Source organism: Dromaius novaehollandiae, chromosome 4 (genome assembly GCF_036370855.1).
Source record: "Dromaius novaehollandiae isolate bDroNov1 chromosome 4, bDroNov1.hap1, whole genome shotgun sequence".
NCBI lineage: Eukaryota > Metazoa > Chordata > Aves > Casuariiformes > Dromaiidae > Dromaius > Dromaius novaehollandiae.
The window spans coordinates 1,820,842-1,843,385 of NC_088101.1; positions in this window are offsets into that span (position 1 = coordinate 1,820,842).

A 22,544-nucleotide genomic window follows, 5' to 3' on the forward strand; every position below is an offset into this window, starting at 1 on the left:
GCCTGGGACAGTCAAACAATCCTCCTAAACTCCATGACTCCAAGCTAGCTGCCTGCCATAGTTTGCCCCCCTCCTTAGTACTAGCCACATACAGCCAGACAAGCTTCCATTTTAACTTTGGACAAAAGTCAAGACACAACTTTTCAATTACACTGAGTCAACATTTTCCAAGAGAGTATTTCTGACCAGCTCCAATTTGCAAGTTAACCTATACTTGGGTTCAGGAAAACTTCAGCCTCAGTGTCACAGGCACTTTTTGACATATTTTTCTCTTTACTCTTCAGTCCCAAGTACTTAAATTGGAACAAACATCTTTCCTTCCTTTGTCTCGTCGACTAAGATTTTAATTTCCTGAGTGCTGTGACTTATGTGCATTTCCAAGCCTCTCTGCAGAGAACTCTGAGTTCAGCTGGGGCCTCTGGATGTTGCTGGGCTCCGTGGTGGGTGGCAGGCACACAAAAGCACAGTACATGATCCAATGCATAAGTGATTCATGCTGAATTCGAGTTTTTGAGAATTCCTCATTTCAAAAAGCCCACCATGGCTCTGCTGATCACGCATGATGTTTCCTAAAGTGCTGCACAGCTTCTGCCACCAAATAAAGAAGTTAACTCTCATAGAGAGGAAAGGCGCATACAGCAAATCACACTGGCTGTTCTCCCCATCGTCTGTTGTTAAGCAGATACAAAAGAGGGTGGTGGGGGGGTGTGGATCAGCAGCAATCACTTGACCATGGGAAAGCACAGAGCGACAAAGAATGCTTGCAATTCAGCACTGAAAGAGCAGATGAACAGAGCTACCACATAAGAAGAAAGCCAGTTCTGATATGATTTACATGGGAAAACATACTCTAAATTCTGAGTTTTGCTGCCAACAGAAATTGTATTGGTTTAACCACAGCGGCACATGTGCATTTGGTAACAACAGCATAAAGATGCTTATACAAGGACATCTTCTACAAAAAGTGACATAAATACCACAATAATAAGGGATCTTTATAGCAACATAAAAGTATCCAGACTAGCAAGATTGTATTGCTTTAACAGAAAAATCACATCCATAACTAGTTGCACCATATTTTCACACAAGCAACCTGCCTCTCAGATAAAAGATACACTCAGCCAACACAATGCAGTTTCAAGAAACAGGAGCAGCAGCACATGGAAAATGAGAAAGAAGGGAAACACTGACTACAGCCCTCACAGGCAGATCACCTCATATTACTGAACAAACATATTATTGCATTTAAACTTCACTGCCTCACAGAGTTTTGGTTTTCAGCTGATTAGCTGCCTGAAAACATGGCAAAATATTATGGAGACTTATGTGTAGACCAGATCCCTCCAGAAAAAAAGAGCAGCATGTGAAACATTTCTGTTACCGTGGCAAACACCTTGCTTGTATATTGGAGGAAACAAAACTGGAAGACCAATATATAATGTTTATCCAGCATGAAAGAAAAATGCTTGTGCCTATATTGGTAGCACTGTCCCCTAGCACTTCAATAAACACCATCAAAGCAGCACAGCTGGAATTTGTGACCGAGTTATCAGTTTATGAAGAGCTGCTTAATAGAGAGAGTGCCATTTGGGCCAATCACAAATCACATACTTCAGGAGCAATGGAAAATGATTCCAAGTCACTGTGTTAAAACTCAACATAGTCTTTCCTCTGCTTGTTTTCCCCTTATTTTTCATCCTCTGTCTTGACACCCACATATTTGCACTTTTCATCCTGCCTATCTATTGTCTACTTAAAAACAGTAAATAATAACAAGATAGTACCAACGATTCTGGCTCAGCCTATCCTCACAGTAATGGTGAGGTGATTTCCTATCTACCTAGTCAAAGTGATTTGGATGTGAATGTTGATGAGGGAAGAAATTTGCATCAGTTTCTGAAAGTTTCAGCACATAAAAATGTTTCAGTTCTGCGCTCTATCTACCCCTCCCTAAATTACATACAAAGTACCCATTTGGGAATAAACAGATCAATATACGCAAAGAAGTTTTCACTTCTTTAGTATATTTAAATCACACGGAAGAAATAAAAAAAATGCTGCAATGCCAACAACATATCATTACAATAAAGCCTATGCAATAAAATAGAATAAAATAGAACTATAAGGACATGAATATTATTACGCTCTTGATGCCCAATTTGCTAGCGTTTTGTGTCAGCACAACTGATGTACAATTTATTCCTTTTCTGTTTGTTTTTTCTTTAACAAATTCTGCTGAGGCAAAACTAAATCATGTGTGACACGTATCCTTTGCATTCCCAGTAGGACTGTAACATGCAGTTTGTCCAATATAAAAGAAATCTTTATTTAAGAAAAAAAACTAATGTTTATAGCCACCAGGTGACCTGTAAAGGAATTTGTTCTGGAACAAATCTTACATTCAGGGTTGCTCATTGGTTGTAAATAAAAAAAAGTTTCTGAATATGCAGCAGTAAGGATTTCAGTGGGCTACCTATAGCTACTTTCTACATTAACATCCCAGGGGCTGGAATCCTGTCTGTGGAAAATACTGGAATCTTGTCTTCATTACACTGAGAAACACTGCAAACAATCAATTTATCCACCAAAGTTAGCTACAGAATGCTGTTGCCCTTGAAGGCTACTTCTTTACCAGGAGCAGAAGACATAGCAATGACATATGCAGCAGATATATTAAGTATGTGTTCAAATAGGCAAAGTAGTCAGCATCACACCGAGTAAATCTGAGTCTTCTTGTTGTAAAACTACCTCAGAAAAGCACTGTTTAGGAATTTTTCCTCATTCCAGTGCTTTTAATGGAACTCACCTGCCAAATGCAAGAACAGCAGTGCAAAGTAAGGAGAATGCAGTTACTATCTACCTTCAGTGATCAGCTTAAAAGAATTGCTTTTTTCACTACTCTCCAGAAAAACACACAAAAAAGCTATCATAGATTAACATCTATTTAACACGTAACTGTATTAACACATATTTTGCAGTAGTCTGTATAACAAAGAAAATCTAATTTTATTCTCCTGAGTAAAGCCTGTATTGTGTAAATCCAAGAGTGAACAGGCATATGCATTTCAAGGAGGAATACTGCAATAAAAGTTTTTCCTTCAAGATTACCTAGGGAAGTCTTTGGAAAATGTTCATCATTCACAGGGCAACGGAATAAAAAAACACATTCATGGAAACATTTTTGCAGGTACACATATATACAGAAAGATATTGTTTTACGGTATCAAGATATGTTCATCATTACCACCATCACATTCAATTTTGCAGCTTGAAATGAACATTCTAGTTGGATATTGGCATAAAGCTGAACTAAATGAAGCATGAAATTACGGGCAGGTATTCTTATGCTATTTGCTGTTTAAGTGCATCTACGTTTTTCCATGAGAAGATCTCCAAGTACTTTATCAACATCAATACTCCTGTTTACAGATGTGGAGATCAAGATATAGAACAGTGAAGTTTGCTATATGCAAATAACAAACAGTTCAACAATAGAGATTTCACACTCAGTGGGCCTTAGACCAGCCAGCCAGTACTACCTCACCTTTCACATAAGCTAGCCTCATAGGACATGACTATGCAAATAACTTCACCAGTGGCATGGGAGGATTTATCAACAACCAAGATCATAAACTCTTGCATACTTTTATTTCTCTGACAAATCCTCTCTCTAGCTGCAGGCTGTCAAAGAGCTTTAAGCTGTTCATTGGCAAAACAAATCAGAGATCAGCAAAATGTTTCTGGAGAGTTCAAGCTCATCAAAAGCAAGGTTTCTGAGTTTTTTTTTTTTTTCCTTAAGTTTTTTTTATTAAAAGGGGTTAGGCAGTTAACCATTTTCTTCTCCATTCTCCTCAGTCTTTGCAATTCTTCTGCTTCACTCACCTCTAAGGACAAGAGCATTGAAACAACTTCCCCGGAAAGGGAAAAAAAAACCAAACAATTTCTACTACTGTTTCACTTTCTTCAGCCCATTATCTACAGTATTTTTGGTAGCATTCAAGTGATTCATTCAGCTGTACTCTGAACTTTCAAGTAATCCCTTTCAGCATGTTATTTGTAACATTCTGATGGGTAAAGAACATTTTGGGGTTGAGTGAAGTTAAGAAGCAGATTTGACAGTAGGGATAATGTATTATTATACAGTTCTAAAGTCTGGTGCACTAAACCTCCAAAACACAATATGAATTTGAGATAAGCTAAAGCAACTTAAACATAATAAAATCTGGTAATTATTAGCTAAAAAACCTGAGCAATAGCAGCTTGGCAAAAGATTCTCTGCAAATCATGCAAAAGAAGAACAGATAGAAATCATAAGACAAAGTAATTTAGTGATCACTAACCACAGATTTCAAAATAACCATCAAGTCATGGCACAGAGACCTGTGATTAGTGTTCAGCCCATCTCACAGATTTGGGTTGTATTTCAGTGTAACAGAAGGTCTTGGGTTTTCAGGTGGGGGGAACAGGAGGAGAGAGTGTGATTTCTATTTTCATTTCCTTGCAGACAAGACAAAGTCTTAAACATGTTTGCTTGTGTAATGAAAAAAAATTGTTAAACCTGGATAGAGTTGCTATTCAGTTCCACCAACATAAGCTTAAACTACCTTACGGTATGGGAAAGTGCGGAAGAATGTCGAGGAGACAGGTGATGGAAGCTGGCCAGACCGTTCCGTGGGAAAAGGAGCATCAACAGGGCATGGTGACCCATAGTCACGTAGTTGAGCCTGTGCCAGGGTGGCGCTGCACCTGGGCTTTGAATCAGGAATAACAATGCGCTCACCATGCTTACTGCTCATGTGTATGGTACATAAAAGCTTCATCTAGTGCCCCCCCACTGCAGTGTTCCTCATCCTGGACCGATGCTCAGCGGTGCCAGGGATCCCGGGCTCCATTACTGCCTCGATCAGGAAAACGCTGGGGAACCCCCGTTCAGACACAGAGGTAATAAATGTTCCATATCGACCATCGTATGCCTTGTGTTTGTGTATCCGTCCCTGCTGGGAGTCCAGGCGGTGCCCCCGCCTCACCCTTACACTTACATTTTTACTTTTTGTCCAAGTTTAGAGCAGTATCATCAAAAGCAGACAGAATCTCAAGGCATACATAGGAGATTCAGCTGCTTTTGCCTCTTTCCCCCCAGACTGTAACAAAAAAAGCCTTCAAATTTACTGGATATCTTTCTCTGTATTTCCCCAAGCTACATTTTAGTGCAGCCCAACCATCATGCTATCCTTTCTTTATAGCATGGGAGATGTGCTAAATTCCTGAATCAGAGTACCTCTGAGATGCTTTAACACCTTCACAGCCACAACACACCTTGCAACCATTTCAAGTGAGGACACTATAAACGCATTTTTGCATGATGCCAAAGTGGCAGAAGATTAAAAATAGGCTTCCTGTCCCACAGGCCATACAGTATAAAAGTTAAGGGAAGTTGTTCCCTCAAGGAGAACAAGTATAGCCTCAATATTTAAGGACTAGCCTTGGATAGAGACAAATTAGCTCATGGCCTTCATTTATGAACATGGCTCATTTGTTGGGTCCTGCCTTTAAGCGGCAGCTCTTTAGAGACCACAGCAAAGCAGTATCCCAAACCCCAAATTAGCCAGACATCTAGACAGCAAGAGAGAGAGATGGAGAAACCCATATTATGAGTCCTGATCCGGGGACTGTTTTCACTGATTAATCATTTACTATAAAATACAGAAATAGCCCCTGGCACACAGAGCAGAACAAAACATTGATTCTGACTTTCTGAATATTTCATTTTGATACAGAAACAGTTTTATGTTTTTGAAGTCCATAGAGACATATGCATACAACAGTAAAGGAAGAAAACAAGTAATCTTCTACATCATACAGTAGCAAAATGAACTGTAGTTCCTCTAGTTTCCCAGCATTAATTAGTACTTTGAAAGCTGCACTGTTGCAGATTTTATAGTAAACTTTAACAGTGAAGCGTCCAAAGGCATAGCACACTGAAGTACCTATCTTGTTTTCTACAATAAATAATGACTGTTAACTTGCTGAATAATTCATGAGTAATAGAATAAGCTATGTTCTCTAAGAAAATCTTCATGCCAACAAAATGTTAAATGAGAAAAACATTTGGAAAGATGAAACTGCTCTGTGTGTGTATGCGTGTGTGTGCACGCGTTCGCACGCATGCTGAGTAACCAGACTTTGTGATGAAAAAACCCCAGCTATTTCAAGCAGTGAGTACACTCGGGGATTACAAAAATTCACCAGACGTTATAAAGTGCCAACAGAAGTGGGAAGGAAAATTAACAGGCATTTTTGAGTCAAAATGAAGTCTAAAAGTTGAAAGTTTGAGAGGAAATACACATGCAAGAAACAAAGCTTTTACATAATAAAATTTATTGAACACCAAATAATTTTTGACCAAAACAGGAAATAGATGAAAAATTAAGATGTTACTAATGTTCACCATTGTAAGTTTTTGTGGAAAAAATTAACAAAAACCATGAGTTGATGGTAATAATTCCTTCTATTAGCAATAGTACTGTGTTCCAAATTATGGTGGTGGTGGGGGGAACGAGGGGGGACACAGTTTTGACTCCTAGGACTTTTTTTTTTTTTAATCTAAATTTCCACAAACTTTAAAATGATTCTCCAAAGTCACTGAAAAACTTCAACTCATTAATCTGTCCCTCCATCTCTAAATTCTTCCAAATACAATCCTGTGCACTGATGGTGGTAGAATACCATATCTATTAACCCTCTTCCATAAATATACTATATAGAAGCAGGGCCAAGATCAATCAGGAAAAAAAAAAGTTAATGACTATTTTTCTAACTCAGAAAGCATTAAATTCTGTCTTATGATTCAATGTTCATTTCTCAAGAAAAAGAAAAGCATTAAAAGTGTTAATAATGTTTTTAAAAGCAGAAGGAACAAGCAAATTAAGAAATATAGATTTTTTTACACTCTGAGATGGATACACAACAAAGTAGGGAGAGCCACAGCAATATTTACTTAAAACATGAGGTAAAAGAATAAATTTTACATACAAAGAGAGGTCAGGTAATAAGAAATATTCTGTGTTAAATAAAGAAGCAAAATGATCTGTGGGAAAGTATTATAGTTGTGGGGCACACTAGTCAATGTTTGAATTCCTGAGAACAGATCGGGGAGATGAAGTAGCTTCAGAGAAAGGCAGGCATTTTCTTCTCAGCTACAGTCCTTTCATATTGTCACAGGACAGCAAGCTGTCCTGCAGATTTTTGGCACCAACTTCTCTTAGCCTTGTAGCTATGTTTAGATCACGGCAAGCCCATGACCACACAAAGGGAGAAAATCCCAGAAGGTTTTCCCTCCCAGGCAAGTTCTCAAATCAAAGCTATCCTGAGCAGAGTTAGACCTCCAGGGTGTAAAGAGAGAACAAGAAACGTTCTTCAACTAAGCATGACCACTGCTTCAGATGCTGTGATCATGTCATCATAGAGTACTACTCAATGCTTTTATCAACCTGTCTTATATCTGCCTTGTCTCTTATTGTCATCCCATTTGCACAGGGACAGCTTTTTGTTGCAGCTGGCACACATTTTAGGGCCACAAGACTGTTCCATCACTTAGATGCTTCAGTGTCCTCACGACGTACATAGCGTACCTCATCAGCAAGGAAAATGCCCACTATTGTCTCTCTTTTCCTCCTGATCATTTTGCTAGTATGTAGTGAAACTGTCTCCTTGTTCTTTTCATGCATGTCCCAGATGTTCATTTTCAAACTCTGGCTCCTGGACCCCAATTTAAAATGGACTGAAGTCAACAGGAATCTTTCCACCAACTTCAGTCTGGTTCAACAGCAGATTCACTTCTGTTCAGAGTTACCAGCACTGCTGCACACTGTAATTTTAAAGTTTAAATATAGGAAGTGTTCAGCAATTGGTATCAACAGTGCTCAATGTTCAGAAAGAATACAAGAATTCTAGGACAGGACCACAAATGCCCTTTACGTGACCCTCAGAACGAGGTCCCATAAACATAAGTAACATCTTTTCACTGTGAGCTCTAAGCCTTTCATCCTCAACGTTACCTGCTATTGTAGCATGTTTGAACTCTGTGCAACACTCAGAGAAAACTCTATTAGGTGCACAGTCTTAACACTGGATGCATATTTCTCACCATACAATCAAGATCTTAAAAAAGCCAACCAAAAAAGAAAAGCTATCTGATCATCCTAATTAAGATAAACAAGTTAACATTAATCAACAGGCCTGTAGGAGGCAAGAGAAAGGAAGTAATGGCTGCCCTTCTGTTCCTTTTTCATGAGCAGTTCTTCCATCAATAATTTAGGCACCACATCCAGCATGCAGCAGCAGAACAGCTGAGTTCTGACAAGAACTTCTTATTTTTAGTAGTATCCCTGTGAAAATCCGGAGGTGTTTTTTTAAGGGAGGAAGGCACAACATATGGCAGGACAATGTATCTGATAGTTAGCATTGCCTTTGCCTTATTGGTGTAATATTTTGCAACAATTTAGAGGCTGGAGACATCTGCTGAAATAAAGGACCTGCAGGTTCATCTGCTGACACAGGCAGGTTTTTGAACTGTGGCTTTAATATATTTGGTAAAAGCAGCGAATCATTTGACATCATAGATGCTCCCTTGAGATGATTCAAAAATCCTACCTGCAAGTGGCACATAAGGTTTAATCAGCATGTGAGAAAGAAGAAGTAAAACATCTGCTGACTTGCTGTAGCCAAAACACAGGAAACTTTACTTTCCTTTAGATGCAGAACCACTGATGTAACTCAGTGAGCAATACCCTGCTTTGTTAGGGAGAAAATGCAAGGCAGCTGACTGCCCCTACTAAATCAAACTACCCTGAACTGCTTTCAGAAGCTGCAACCCACAATTGAGCCCAGGATCTGCTAAATTAAAACATTAAAACATGACTTGAAGATTTTAACAGTTATCTCCATTTTATATAGGATAACGATTTCCCCTGTAGCCAAATCTCAATATGTGAGACAACAAGTCAGCGTTAATTTTCATACTTAAAATGTTAACTATTCTGTAGGCATACCTCACTGAAGATGCTATCTTGCTAACATGACAAATCCCAAATAGCTGTACTCTAAGAAATAATACTGGGTCACATCCTCAGCTGCTGTAAATCACACTGGCTTCACTTCAAGGGAACTAACCCTATGTATATCAACTACAGATGCAGCACACTGTTTATTGCTGAACGTGCACAGATACAAGTGCTTTGAAAAAAATATTGCATATAATGGCCCTGTCATTCATTTTAGGATCGTATTTTCATGATGACTGGTGAAAGCTGTCTTTTCCTTTGCATTTTCCCAGCTTTATTGGTAGTAATTACGATTTTATGTCTGTTTATAGAAGGTTGTAATTGAAATAGAAAACATCCTTAACTGATGTGGATATTTGTTGTGCTAAGGACTTGATTGCTGACTCAGAAGTTGATTGAGAATACCCTTACTAAATGACTGGCTTTGGATCTCATAGATTTGAGACAATGGCAGAAAGTCTTTTCTGACAAACATTTGCTTAAAAAAAAAAAATCACAAAATAAAGGCAGCACTGGGCCCAGTTCCCCACCATCGCCTCTGCTGTTTCCATTCCTCCCTTTTGCAGCAGTTGCAATTCCACTGAGTTCAGTGTAGCTCCAGCAGTTTGAGAAAGAAGAAAGGTTTTGTCTGTGAAGAAGTAGGTCATCCGCAACCTTGGAACACCACCTCTATCTCAAAGAGCATCAGATGACTTCAGTCCTTCAGCAAGTACTGGTGTACAAGTAGGGAGGCTTGGTGAGTTTCACCAGATCTGTGATCACAGTAGCACAATGGAAAGACAAAGACAAGTTATATCCCTGTGCCCCTTCTGTGTATCCTTCCTCCACCCCTACCATTTCAGTTCCAGTAGATGGTGAAACAGCACACTGCACTTAGACATCATGCCTGGGGAAAAAAAGCAAGTACACAGGCCAGAAGGCTGCAGTTTGAAAACTGATCACATAGAGGACAAGCATTGCCATTTTCCCCCTGTAACAGCAGATAGTGACTAAGGAAAACTGGCTCTTCCACGAAACATCCAGAATGAAAACATGAGAAGTATTCAAGCATGTAATAAAAGTGCTTCCACATTTAGAGGTCACTATACCAGGCAGACATCAGAGGAGGAATAACATGTGCACAATATCTACTTTCATGCCAGTTTTCTTGCCATTTCCAAACAAGCAGGGGTCTCCACCACAGATAGCTTCACCCTTCTTTCACTTTGCACCCCATTCATTTCCTCTACAGGACTGAGGATGTGCTCCCTTGGAACTACTGCAAGTCTGTGGTCACCAGTGACTGCTCCGAAGAACACTTGGTCAGACATACCGCCAAAGAACTTGACTGCTGCAAAGTTGGCAGAGGGTTCCTTGGTCAACTGGAGAAGCAGCAGCCTGCAGTGAGAGCAGGAGGCAGCAACACAAGGATATGGCTCTAATATGTGACTGGACTTGCATTGACAGGAGGTCTTTAAAACATCTTCCTCCCACTCTTCTGCACTACAAGAGACTAGGAGAGCAGGCATGAACATTTTCTCTCATTCTGGTGCTACCATTCACTGTATCTGTACTGCTGAGGAAGGAGAGCAGTTCCCACCTGTGCTAATCCAGTGACAGTATGTTCCCAAAGCCATTTTGCATGGAAAGAGTTTAAGACTTCAAGAGAAAATTAAGACAAAATGATAGAGTAGGTTTCCCTAAGAGTTTGCAGTGCATAAATTTCTTGTTCTTTCATGATAAAAGCAATTATAAATTTGTCCTGGAAACGTGGCCTAGCTTAAATATATGTGATTATACTGTTATTACAGGAAGAACTATAAAATAATAAAAATGATATGTGATAAAATATTATAAATAAATGTGATCTATAATCATCTTGGTTTTAAAAAGAATTCATAAACAGATCCTTCCTGCTTTCAAAGTGAATTAATGTGCTTTCCTGGTAAGTATGCTTCCCACTTACACAGACACCTTCTTCCAATGCAATAGCAAACTACTTTTAGAGTAGTTAGATAACATACAGCAAACAATTCATACTTCGCTGCCAAATTTAAGGACATGTTCTGGAGGGCTTTTGGGTATTAAATTTAAATATTAAATTTAAAAGTCTCAGATTCTGAAGCCTCTTCCAAACCATGTGGTATGCAAACAACTCGATGGGAATTTCCTAACTAGAGTCTTCCTGGAGCTTTCTCTGAAAGTACCCAGGGGGAGGGAGTGCTCAGCTCAAAACACCTCCTCATGCAATGTCTTTTTTCATATTGCACAAGTCCATCTGTCTTAACAGCAGAAGTAGGCATGCTGTCAGGCAGATGACATTCAAACAGACTGAGCATCTGAAAGTGTAGTATTGGAAAGGAATCCTGCTTTAACACCAGCTCCTTTGCTGAGGATTTGCTGGAGGCAAGGGGAAACTCCCATCTGAGTTGAGGGAAACCTCATCTCCATCACTAATGCACTTAAATACAACCCTGAAGAGTTCTGCTCTAGTAACTCTTTTCAGGCAGAATTCCTCCACAGCTATGACTGTAAGAAAAACTTGTTTGGGGTTCCCATATCAACAGTTCTCCATTCTCATATTACTTTCCTCCCTTTCCCAGATCACCTCTTGAGTATCTAACAAGGTTCAAGTCCCATCTTTCCTCCTCTTTCTAGTGGAGGCAGGCCCATATGATCCGGAAAATTGGTTCTTCAAGCAGCAATGGAACTGGATTAGGTTTCAGGAGGGTATCAGGGACTCTTTCAGGACGCTCTCATATAGGAGGTTTCCTTACACATTGTTCCAACTTTCCCCCACAGCGGTCCCACCAACAACTAGCACGTACTTCCCCTGCCCTATTTCAAATATCAGCCAAAGTTTCATTCAGTAAAATACGAACTTCAGTGGAAGTAGTGATTTAGAGCACTGGAAAGCCTATGTGGGCCTAACACTAGTAATTTCAGAAAAGGTACTGCAGTGTCTGCCAGACTGCACCAAGAAGCTAGCCTGCTTCACACTCTAGTGTTCCTGAATCTACTTAGATAAAACAGCAACACTATATTTCTTCACCCTTCCTTCTCTCAGTTCTTTCTGATGTTACGCTTTCCTGGACACGGAAATGTTAAGCCAAAATTAAGGAAGAAAAAACACCAGGAAAGAACTCAATGAGCAGCACTGCTGCATTATTACCTGTCTAGCCACAACAACCACAGAAGGCAGTCACCTCCTCACCATAAAAATATACTCACTGCTGACAGCATGGCCATCTTTTCCAGCTAAAGCATTCTTTTGATAGAGACACATCTTTCCACCACAGACCTTATTCCTCCTCACCAGTGTAGCCTGGGAATTCCCTTCTGCTAGAATTTTATCCCTGTACTGCATTCATCATTTAGTCATAATAATGCTATGGCAAACAAATCTACTGGACAGCAGGTGCTATACTAGAGTGTTTTAGCTTCCGCCTTGATAATTTAAAGATTTATGTTGTTTTTTACAAAGGCATATTAAATAAGACTTAACAGCTGCTGACCAAGGTCCACAGGAAGATCTGGAAAGTCACCTAAACAACATCAAAGATGTTTTGATAACCTTTTAAATAGCAGCTAGCACCTTTGGAAGACCTTGTCAGAAAGATACTTAATTACAAACATCACAGCTCATAGCACCTGACTTTTGGTTGTCCCATCCTCCCTCTTGTAACTAAGCTGATAAGGACTCTCCCAGTGAAATAGTGTCTTCAAAGTAATAAGCAGCATTCAAAACTCTTGAGAAATTCTAGCCCAAAAAAGTGAGAACACTAAATCTACAGGACCTGTATGTCAGGCACCACTTCAAGCCCTCTGAAAGTCTCAGCCCTTACTTTTAATAAGTGCTTATTTATTGGTATATTTTTAATTAGCTTCATGTCATAGCTGGGGGAGCCAACAGTAACAATCATAACCATCACACTCTCATGTAAGTTATGGTAAACCTATAAAACACACTGGCAGTAAGCTTTTTCCAGTATATTTCCGGACTAAGAACATGACATTTCCTACAGTAAAGATATCAAAGGTCTTACAACACTGTGTTTCAAAAGTGACCAGTCTGCTGTTTTCTGTCAAGGACAGTGTGCACATTTAGAAAATGGTTTCTATCAACCTTAAACATTTTGAACTAAAAAGTGAAATTTCCACTAGGCAAGGTGATAAGGAATTTTAATACTTTAAAACAAACAGAAAAAGTCTTCTATTGAAAAAAAAAAAAAGCATCTTAAGTTTTCAGACCAAGATATCTAATTTAAGTAGTGCCTCCTGGTGAACCATGGTGTTGCAGTAAAATTCAAAACATAGTGTATTTTAGTTTTATCTTAAACTGTTTGCTCTACCTCACTTAAAGGACTTAGGTGATCCATGAATTCAAAGACAGAACACTTTAATCTCCTGCAGAAACACATGATGACTTTTAAATACCTCTTGGTTTATTTTTGAAGGATGGCTTTCCCATTAGATAAATAATTGAAATAATTTTCTTTGATAGAAGTTCTTTTGGGGAAGACAAAAATCAAGGAAAAAGAAAAGAGAAAAGCTTATTGAGAGGAGGAGACAATGGAATAGCCTAGGATGCTCTTTCTTATGTATAGCTTGCCCAATGGTCCCAGCAAGTTAGCACGTACAATCCCTTCCCTACATGAAATTCCAGGCAAATGTGCTTTCAGAGAGTGCTGAGCAAATTGTCAAGTTATGCCTAAACACAAAACTGAAGAGAAAGCAAGACAAGCAACACATCAACACAGCAAATATACCTAAGCCCTGGGAATGGAGGCAAAGCAGGATGCCTTAGATACAAAAATGCTTCCTTCAGTCCTCTACTGAGTGGAAGATCAGAGAGGGATCCCAAACTAATGGAGACCCAAACAAGCCGATCTGCCACATCCAACAGTGTGCAGCCTTGCCACAATAGCTGCATCAGCACCAACACGGTAGCATGCAGACACACTGCTGCTAGGCTCAAGCTGCCTGATACACGGCCAGCCTATTTCTACAGTGCACTGCGCTTCCAGCTTAGACATCAACACAGACAGAACAAGCTTAGTCATGCCTGCCTACACAGGCATGACCAGAAACCACCCTCTCATTTTTGCATAGCCACCAGGAGCTTTTGCCAGTAGTCTGAATGTTAGTTCAAAAATGAAAGCACCCTCAATTTCTATAAAAGGCCACAGAAAATGGAGAACAGGGTCTACTTGCTGGCATACCTTCTTCTAGCAAGTCTGGTAAAAAAGAACCTCATAAAACCTTTTGGGCTTGAAGAGAATCACCACTTCAGTAAAATATTACCAATCTCCACCCAAATGTCAGAGTCCTGAGATATCTACCAGCCAGGTAAGTTCAACATACATTTTACAATCCCGTCAGGCACCTCCAGAGGAAAGTGGCTTATAACCTCCAAAATTATGTTACGCATCTACAGCCATGAACTCCAACTCATCCAGTCAAGTCATTTACATAAGATTTGGGTTCAGTCCCTCTTAAAGTTATGGCAGTCTGGGCTTCTGGCACTTGGCAATATATTCCCTCAACCCCATTGAAAGCAACATGTTAATCAATGACAAACAGCTGAGTGAATAATCACTGTTTCATTACTACTGATAGCTCTTTTAGACAGCTCAGGAAAAAATAAGGAATTCATAATTAAGGGTAATCCACTCTGACAGGTGAGGATTCCAAGGGAAGATTCATACCGTTGTCAATGAAATACTGAGAAATTTCTGGAAGTGAAAAAGTTGAGCTTGAGCTAAGCTTCCACAGTAAGATTTCTGCATTGTGCCTTTTCTTGAGGCTTCATTTCCTGTTATCCTAAAAACAAAGGAAAGCTAACGGTAGTCAGCTTCTGACCAGACCTGAGACCAAGGTTTTGCTCTCCTCTGTTCCAGCCTCCTGCATTACCTTTGACACGCATCACTTCAGGACAGGTTTGAAAAGGTCCTATGCAATCAACATTATGTTTGCGGAGAACACAGGCAGACCTATGCCCTGTAGAGCACAAGAACCATGCCCCTAAGGTAACAAGGGCCAAAGTCAGCTAAAGTCCAACTTCATACAGTTTACCAGCTCCAAACAGGCCATGTGACCAGGCCAGGCTGGAATTGTGCCTGAACTCACTTCTTGGTTTTTGGAAAAGTGACTAGTGCTCACCCTTTCCACCCAAGTTCTCCAACCACTCAGGAATTCTTCTTGAATATTATGAGAACAGCTTCCCAGGGGAGGAGGAAAAGGGAGAGCTGAATCCAAATCTCTGATGTCCTGATATACACTGTGAATCACTAAGGCAGCACTTCTCAAACTGAGTTGTAACCCCTCCAGAGATCAGTAAGTGTTAAGCAGCAGGAGCAGCTCAGTTCTGCAGGGGCAGAGGAGTGAGAACAGCCTGTTAATTACAAGCTGACAGTGCTCACAGGAGTCAGGGCCTGCTAACTAACTTCAGCTGGGACAGCCACTGTTTCCTGAGGGAGGGGAGAACTGGTAAATGCTTGCAGCTTGTAATCATCTCACGCTCATCTCACTCACTAATGTTTTACCCAAAACATTAACACTGAGGTTCACATGGAGACAGAGAAAGCAAAGGGAGTGCAAAGAGCATAAAACCACCCACACCTTGCTGAGGTATTGGAACTGGCACCAGTTCCTCATCCATCCACATTCTGGGGCAGCCACAGCTCCTTTTGCTAAGGAAAAGATGCAACTACTTATCCTCAGGACAGGATTCCATGAGCTGCAGGGGAAAGAGTTAATGCCCTGCAACAAGACACTCCAGACCAGACTAGAGTGCAATTTGAAGTACACATCTGTTCTTACTAAGTAGCTCCCTGACCATCATGGGGGACTGATATGAATGCACTCCAGGATCACATGATCTTTAAAAGCAGCCTAACCTTTCTTTTTTCTCTAGTACCTAGAAAGGCAATGCAACCAGAGGCAGAACACCTCTCACACTAAATCTGTTCTTACTGAAAGGAGCAGTAAAGTTTACACCATCTGACACGATCTCAGATCCCTGTTTGAACAAAAGAAAGTTTAGAAAGAGTGAGGTTTGATCACTTCCATCAGAGAAGGAAAGGCTGAAAGGTTCTTACTGATAGAGACAGCCTTAAAGTTAGTCTCCCACTGGCTTAAAAAAACCTCAGGGAAGCAGCAGCATCTTGCCACCAAGCATCAGGCTTTTGACAGGCAGGAGGAACTCTCACAGCTGCTAAGTGAAGAGATCAGAGTTGGGGAAATTGCCATCACCCTCTGCTCTATGCAGTTTCAGTGCACTGCAGTCCCTCTGCTACTCCTCCTGAGGGATTTTCCTTTCTAGTCTCCTCCCCCTCCATTCCCTGGTGTGGCTTCTATTTTATGCCTTATATCCTTTCAATAAATTCCTATAGAAATTCTTTCAGGACATTTCAGATTATACTGTCAGCTCCTCAGCTTTTAAGTTGTTTTTCATGACTGAACACTTAGTCTTCTTAGTAATATCTTCTGTTGGTGTTGTTTCTTGCTTCACTGACTTCCTTTCTTTGATAAATTTTAATCTAACCCTGTTGCATGGGAAGATTACACTTCTTTTATAGTACTGCAGTTCACTCTGACTCTGCTTGTACTGTTGTCTCTATCTACTATTGTTTCTTGGAAAGGGAAAAAGTAACTGCAATTCCAGCCACAAGTTTGTGTTTGTCTACCAAGTAAAGCAAAGTAGTTGCACTGAAAGCTAGATGTCAAATTTCAATCACAACATCTATTTTAGTGAGGTCCCCTGAATCTGCAGATTATCTCCTGAACAACTCATTTCCCAGAACTTTTTTGCCCAACTAGAAGGATTCCTTAAAATATTTCTGTCAAGAAGCTGCAATGAAAAGGTGTTCATGTAAATGGCTATATCAAGAATATTTGTATACCCCAGAAAGGGACACCGAAGAGAATTTTCATCCAAGAACTGTGGATAAACACACTTAGTTTTGAAATTTATTGTGTTAACACCAATTACTCTTTTGGTTAAGTTCTGCTCCAGGTGAAAAATCCCTGTGAGATGTTCTGGTTGCAATAGCAGACCAACATTTTTTGACAGTACTTGGTAGAGTCGAGTAAGTATGGAACTTGAGCTAGGCTGATTCAGAGATATCGAAAGCTGCACCTGGGAAAGAAGTCCTAGAGAAGGTTATGTCAGGAAAATGCTGTTTCAAGTTATTTCTGAATAGAGTTTTTCATTTCCAGCAGTCTCTCACCTTGCCACAACTGGCAAATCTTAAGCACCTGACTGTATAAGAAACAGCTTGAGAACAGGAAAATAAGTGACCAACTCTTCTGATACACAGGGCTGCAAAAGTGAAGAGACAATGAGAAGCACTGAATTATTTTCAAAACATCTTCGAGTGAACTCACGAACCACATGCCTGTGGTTCTTTGTTTTTTGAAAAGAATCAGTATAGCTAGATGCAGTAAGGGATCAGATAGTCTGTTACAGCATGGCCTAAGGTACAGCTGTATTCTTTCCACATTAGTAATGCAGACTTTTCAGCTGCCATATTGCACATTTCAGTTTTTGCCATGGAACTGAACCAACTGGCTAGAACGTACAACTCCTTCAGAGGGGTACATTTGTGCTTTCCTAATTCTGACATAAACAGAAAGTAAGGAAGATTAAGTCCTCTCAGTTAAAAGGATTCACAAGGAGGTCTCATTACAGGGTAAGGCCTATCTCATGTGCCTTTGCAACAACCTAAACAAGACCTGGTTAAGAACTCACATCTAGTAAAACATTCATAACCTCAGTAAGTGCTTTTGGGCATGGGCCTCCTCCCCAGCTTCTGAATCACAAAAGTTAGTTATCTGTTTTCTGGCACAAGCAATTCTCTATACCACAAGCTGTACTCCATTTACATCCCATTTGTTGAGTGATTGTCTTCATGATCATGGTTCAGCAGGTAAGATCAGCTTTCAGTTATAAGCATTAGTACACGTTAGTATATTAATGTACTGGAATGCATACAGCTTGTGCCGTGAAAAGCATATGCTGAACTCTTCTAGAGCGGTTTCTTGCTGTCAGAGGAGGAGCAGGGTTGAAAGAACACCACCACACCACTCTGAAGAGAAACCTCATAGCCCTTTGGGGAGGGAGCAAGGATTAGAGAGAAGAGATCAAACTGTGTGGAACGAGCAGAAGTAGAGTCAATAGTCAATTAATTCTCACATTAACCGCTTCTGAAACACTTTTATCCCAAACAACTCTGAGCTGAACGTGCTCATTCAAAAGACAAATCTGACAAAGAATGGAGTAAAATAAAGAACTTTCAGATTACTTCCTGCCTCACACAGCCCCTAGGACAGGTACGACCAACTTCAGGAATGCACTGACCTCCATCATCCAACAACCCATGGTTCACCATTCCAGCATCAGGAAATAGCTACAGGTTGAACAGGGAAGTCTGTATCAAACCCACTTAACCTGGCTACAAAAGTTTCTGTGAGAGGTTTACCAAGAACCACAACAGTAGTTCTAAGCCCCTGAAAGTTTCTGCAGGACTTCTGCACCAAATATCTAAGAGTTAATATTGCTTGGTACCAGAAAAAGCAGTAAAAATGGTTCTCAAACTCAGCGTAGCTTAAACAGCACTGTGGATGCAAACTCTAGTCAGAAGCAGAGAAAGCGTGACATTGTACTATTTGGATGCAACCTGGCGAAGCCTGTGAGAACTGCTAGATGTGCATACGTGCGTTTCACAAATACTCTGTGAGTACTAAATATCTGAATAGGAGTTCTAAACAATGTGAACCAATTCTTTTTTACTTGGGAGAATGCAGGAAGAAGATTAAATAGCTTGGGGCAGAACTTCAGAAAAAAAATGCTGAATGAGGGATAGACAACATTGTTTGAAGAGTGAAAGGTCACACTTCACTAGTTTCTTTACTTTTTTTTAAAAAAAAGAGTGTTATTGCGGAGACACACAAGTCAAATACAATGAACATAAACATAATAATAAAAACAGCATGTGGGAAGTTCTACTTCAGAGGCCAATGTCAAAAATGAAAAGTCACAGAGTGTGGTGGAAAGTTGTGGGGGGGGGGGGGGTTTGTAGTTTCTTTTTTTTTTTTTTTTTAATCAAAATTAACTTAGGGACGGGAAACAAAATGAACCATAAGCAATACTGTTCAACACAAAAGGATTATCATGAATACAAGGAGAAGACTCCCAGTCCCCAACCTTCCATGATTTAGACTGTATAAAGTTACAAAAGGAATTTTCATCCAAGGAGCTGCAAAAGAGAATAAATGAACATGACCTTGTAAGGCAAGCATTGTTACCTTATTCTGATGGAGGGCAAAGCACTGCACAGAATGATAAAGGGAGTATTCATAAGCATCCAGTATTTACATAACATCTCGCACTCATGAGTTTTATCAGATTTTAACGGGCACCTAGTTTATATATTCCTAAACATGCCTGAAAACACTGCCCCAGTTTTTGGACTCCTCCCATTCTCAGTGCCTTGTTTCACAATAACTCAACTGAAAATAGCTTAGACTTAAATTTTCGGAGGCCAGAGTCACAGAGATGTGCAATGCAGACATCTCAGTCTAGGCAAATCTGGCAAAGTCTGGGCAAATCTGGAGACACTGAACTCTTAAGCCCTACTACTCTGTTCCATAGAAGAGTTCAGTGATTGCACCAGGAAAAGGATCTCAAGTATTCAATTTGCAGTAAACACCATAAACACCATTTTAGTGCCAAAGAGCCCAGTATTTTGTCTCCATCTGCAAATTCAGACTCAGTCAAAAAACATACATTAGCTTCAAAATACACAGATACCCAAGAGTGAATGCACATGAAAGAAACCTTGCTCCCATGCTGCAGTTGTCCACAGTTGTAATTTTGACACATAATAAGCATAGAGACTGCAGGATTTAGCACTGCAGTGGGGATCTGTTCCATTCAAAGAGCAGGCAGATGGCAGGATCATAATCTTGTACAGGTCAAGTATAATAGAGTACAGCTTTACATACAAGACCTCAATTGAGGAGATGCAAGATGCAACAAAGACTGTTACAGAAACAAGCCCCTCTTGAAACTAAAAGGTTTTATAAATTGCATGTGGAAAAACTTATATTTCATAACCCACAACATAGCAAAACACTCCCAACATGCAGATAAAAAAGCTGAAAGAAGAGTCAGAATATCAATAGACCAGTTTACTGGCAACCAGTTAGCTAAATAGAGGGTGATCACAGCAAAGTAGCTTCCTATGAGCTACAGATCTCTCTGTTCTTGGAATAAAGTCACCAAAGTGCACAAACATTTCATAGTTTGTAAGAAGAACTGGCAAGAGTTCAGGCACTACAGATACACAGAGGACAATGACAGATTCACCACCAAGCTCAGACACTCAGATACTTGGAAGGCAATAAACATAGAAGGAAAAAAAAACAAGGAAAATCTGAAAGAGAAAAAATAACACACACACACACACACACACGCAAACGGCCGTCCTCAAATACTAGCCCTGAAGGTAACAAACCAATTCACTGAGACATGCCAGTTGTTACTAGCCCTGCATTGCTTGTCAAGCAGAGGGCTAGTAAAGTTAATTGCATATTCAACACAACTGGCAAAACATTTCTAAGAGACAGCACAAATAGCAGACTATTTTGAGAGCAGAAAAAGAAACATAAAAAGAAAACCAATGGTGTATGTCCCCAAAGACCATGTATTCACTGTTCCAGAGTAGGAAGTCCACTTACATGACTTTCCTTTAGCTGCTTTACTTAGTTCACGCTGAGACCAGTCTGAAGTGTCATAGCCTGACTGCAGAAATACCTTAAAGTGATGGGAATGATAGATTTCAGATTATACAACATCTCTTAGAAGTTTGTAAACAAGCAGATTACCACATCGGCAGTGTCACCTGACAGGACACCAGCTGATCTCTCTTTGCTCTGTCCGCTGGAATATAGTCTGAAGCAATACCACCCCTATTGACTTAGCTGGGCTTTAAACACGGATGACAAGTATCAATACGCTCTCAGTTGTAGCAGCAGTATTTCAATAGGGCTTAAAACGTCAGTCCTCACCTGCTTTACTCTGAGCTCTCCATTTTGTCTCCTATGGGATGCAGAAGCAGTCCCAGTATCTGTCATATCTTCGTGCTGCTCTGTACCAGAACCAGACAGTTGTCCATCCCACAGAAGGTAGCACGCAGGCAAAACCAAGACTAGCTGCCAAGTTATGAGAAATGTATTTCAAGGCAGCAGTAGGGACAAACATGAATAACCCATCCTTTGTGAAAAACTGCTAGCAATATTTCAATCCTAGCAATTGCTTTACTTTGTCAAGGCTGTCTTTAAAAAAAAAAAAAAAAAAGCATGAAACATAGGCCAAAAATGTCCCAACTTGTACACCTTAAGTAGTTACTGACATAAATCTGCATTTTGGCACCTAGGTCCAAGTGGCTTTATTTCATCACCCACAGCTACTAGAGGCTTTGACATGAGCCAGGTACAAGATTCAACACCTCTACAAATCACAATATTTTTTATTTATATGCCTACTTTCAGTACAAAGGCTTAAGAAAACTAAAGAGCTTCTGAAACAGCAAAGTGAAATTATCCTCATAAAAGCCAGGTTTCTCCCCAAATGTATGATGCAGTTAAAGGGGGAAAAAAGCCTCATGAATACAGTACAAACATGCTAAAGGTATTTCATAATTTCACAGTTCTTATGAAATTGCTTCACAGACAAATATAGAATAGTTACAGAAAATAATCTCCTAGTTACTCAATGCACAGGCAGATTTTTGTTGCTAGAAGATCTGAAAGGCTAGTAAGAATCAGTAGAAGTATACACCACTAGACAAACACCAAAATTTAAGAAGAGTGTTTATCTAAAAAAGGATTCATCTGATTGTACACTGATGTTTCTTCAATATCTAATAAAACCCTACGTATCTACATATGAGAGAGAGATTCATATACAATTTAATTTCAAGTAATACATTACATCTAACTACAGACTCTCATAAAAGAAGTCACTGGATTCAAAGTTTCAAAGACATAGGTTATACAACAGTGAAAACTGAATTAGTCAGGAAAGGAGAACTGAGTCTTCTCCCATCCTTCAGCTAAAGTCAAAACAAGCTTTTCCTGAAGTTGCCAGAAGCATTGGGCTTTCCTACAGCACAGCTGTAGGCCTCAAACACAATCACCTCACCACTACATTGCAAGCAGAAAGCATGCCCTGTAAGAGTGCATCTTTGGTGCTTTCGACTAAAATCTCTGTGGACAAAAGCACAGAGCGAACAAGACCACCCAATGGTGTCAGTTTTGGCAGATGACGAAACTGAGAGATTAAAAGACTTAGAAAAGTTCTATGAAATCTGTGGCAGCCCTAGAAATAGAAAACAAGTCAAAAGATCTTCTACAGCACTCAAAATTGTACCTGCCAGCAATTTAGTTTCCCAGACATGGTAAGTCAGGGGGAAGGCCACATCAGAAGCACATGTTTGC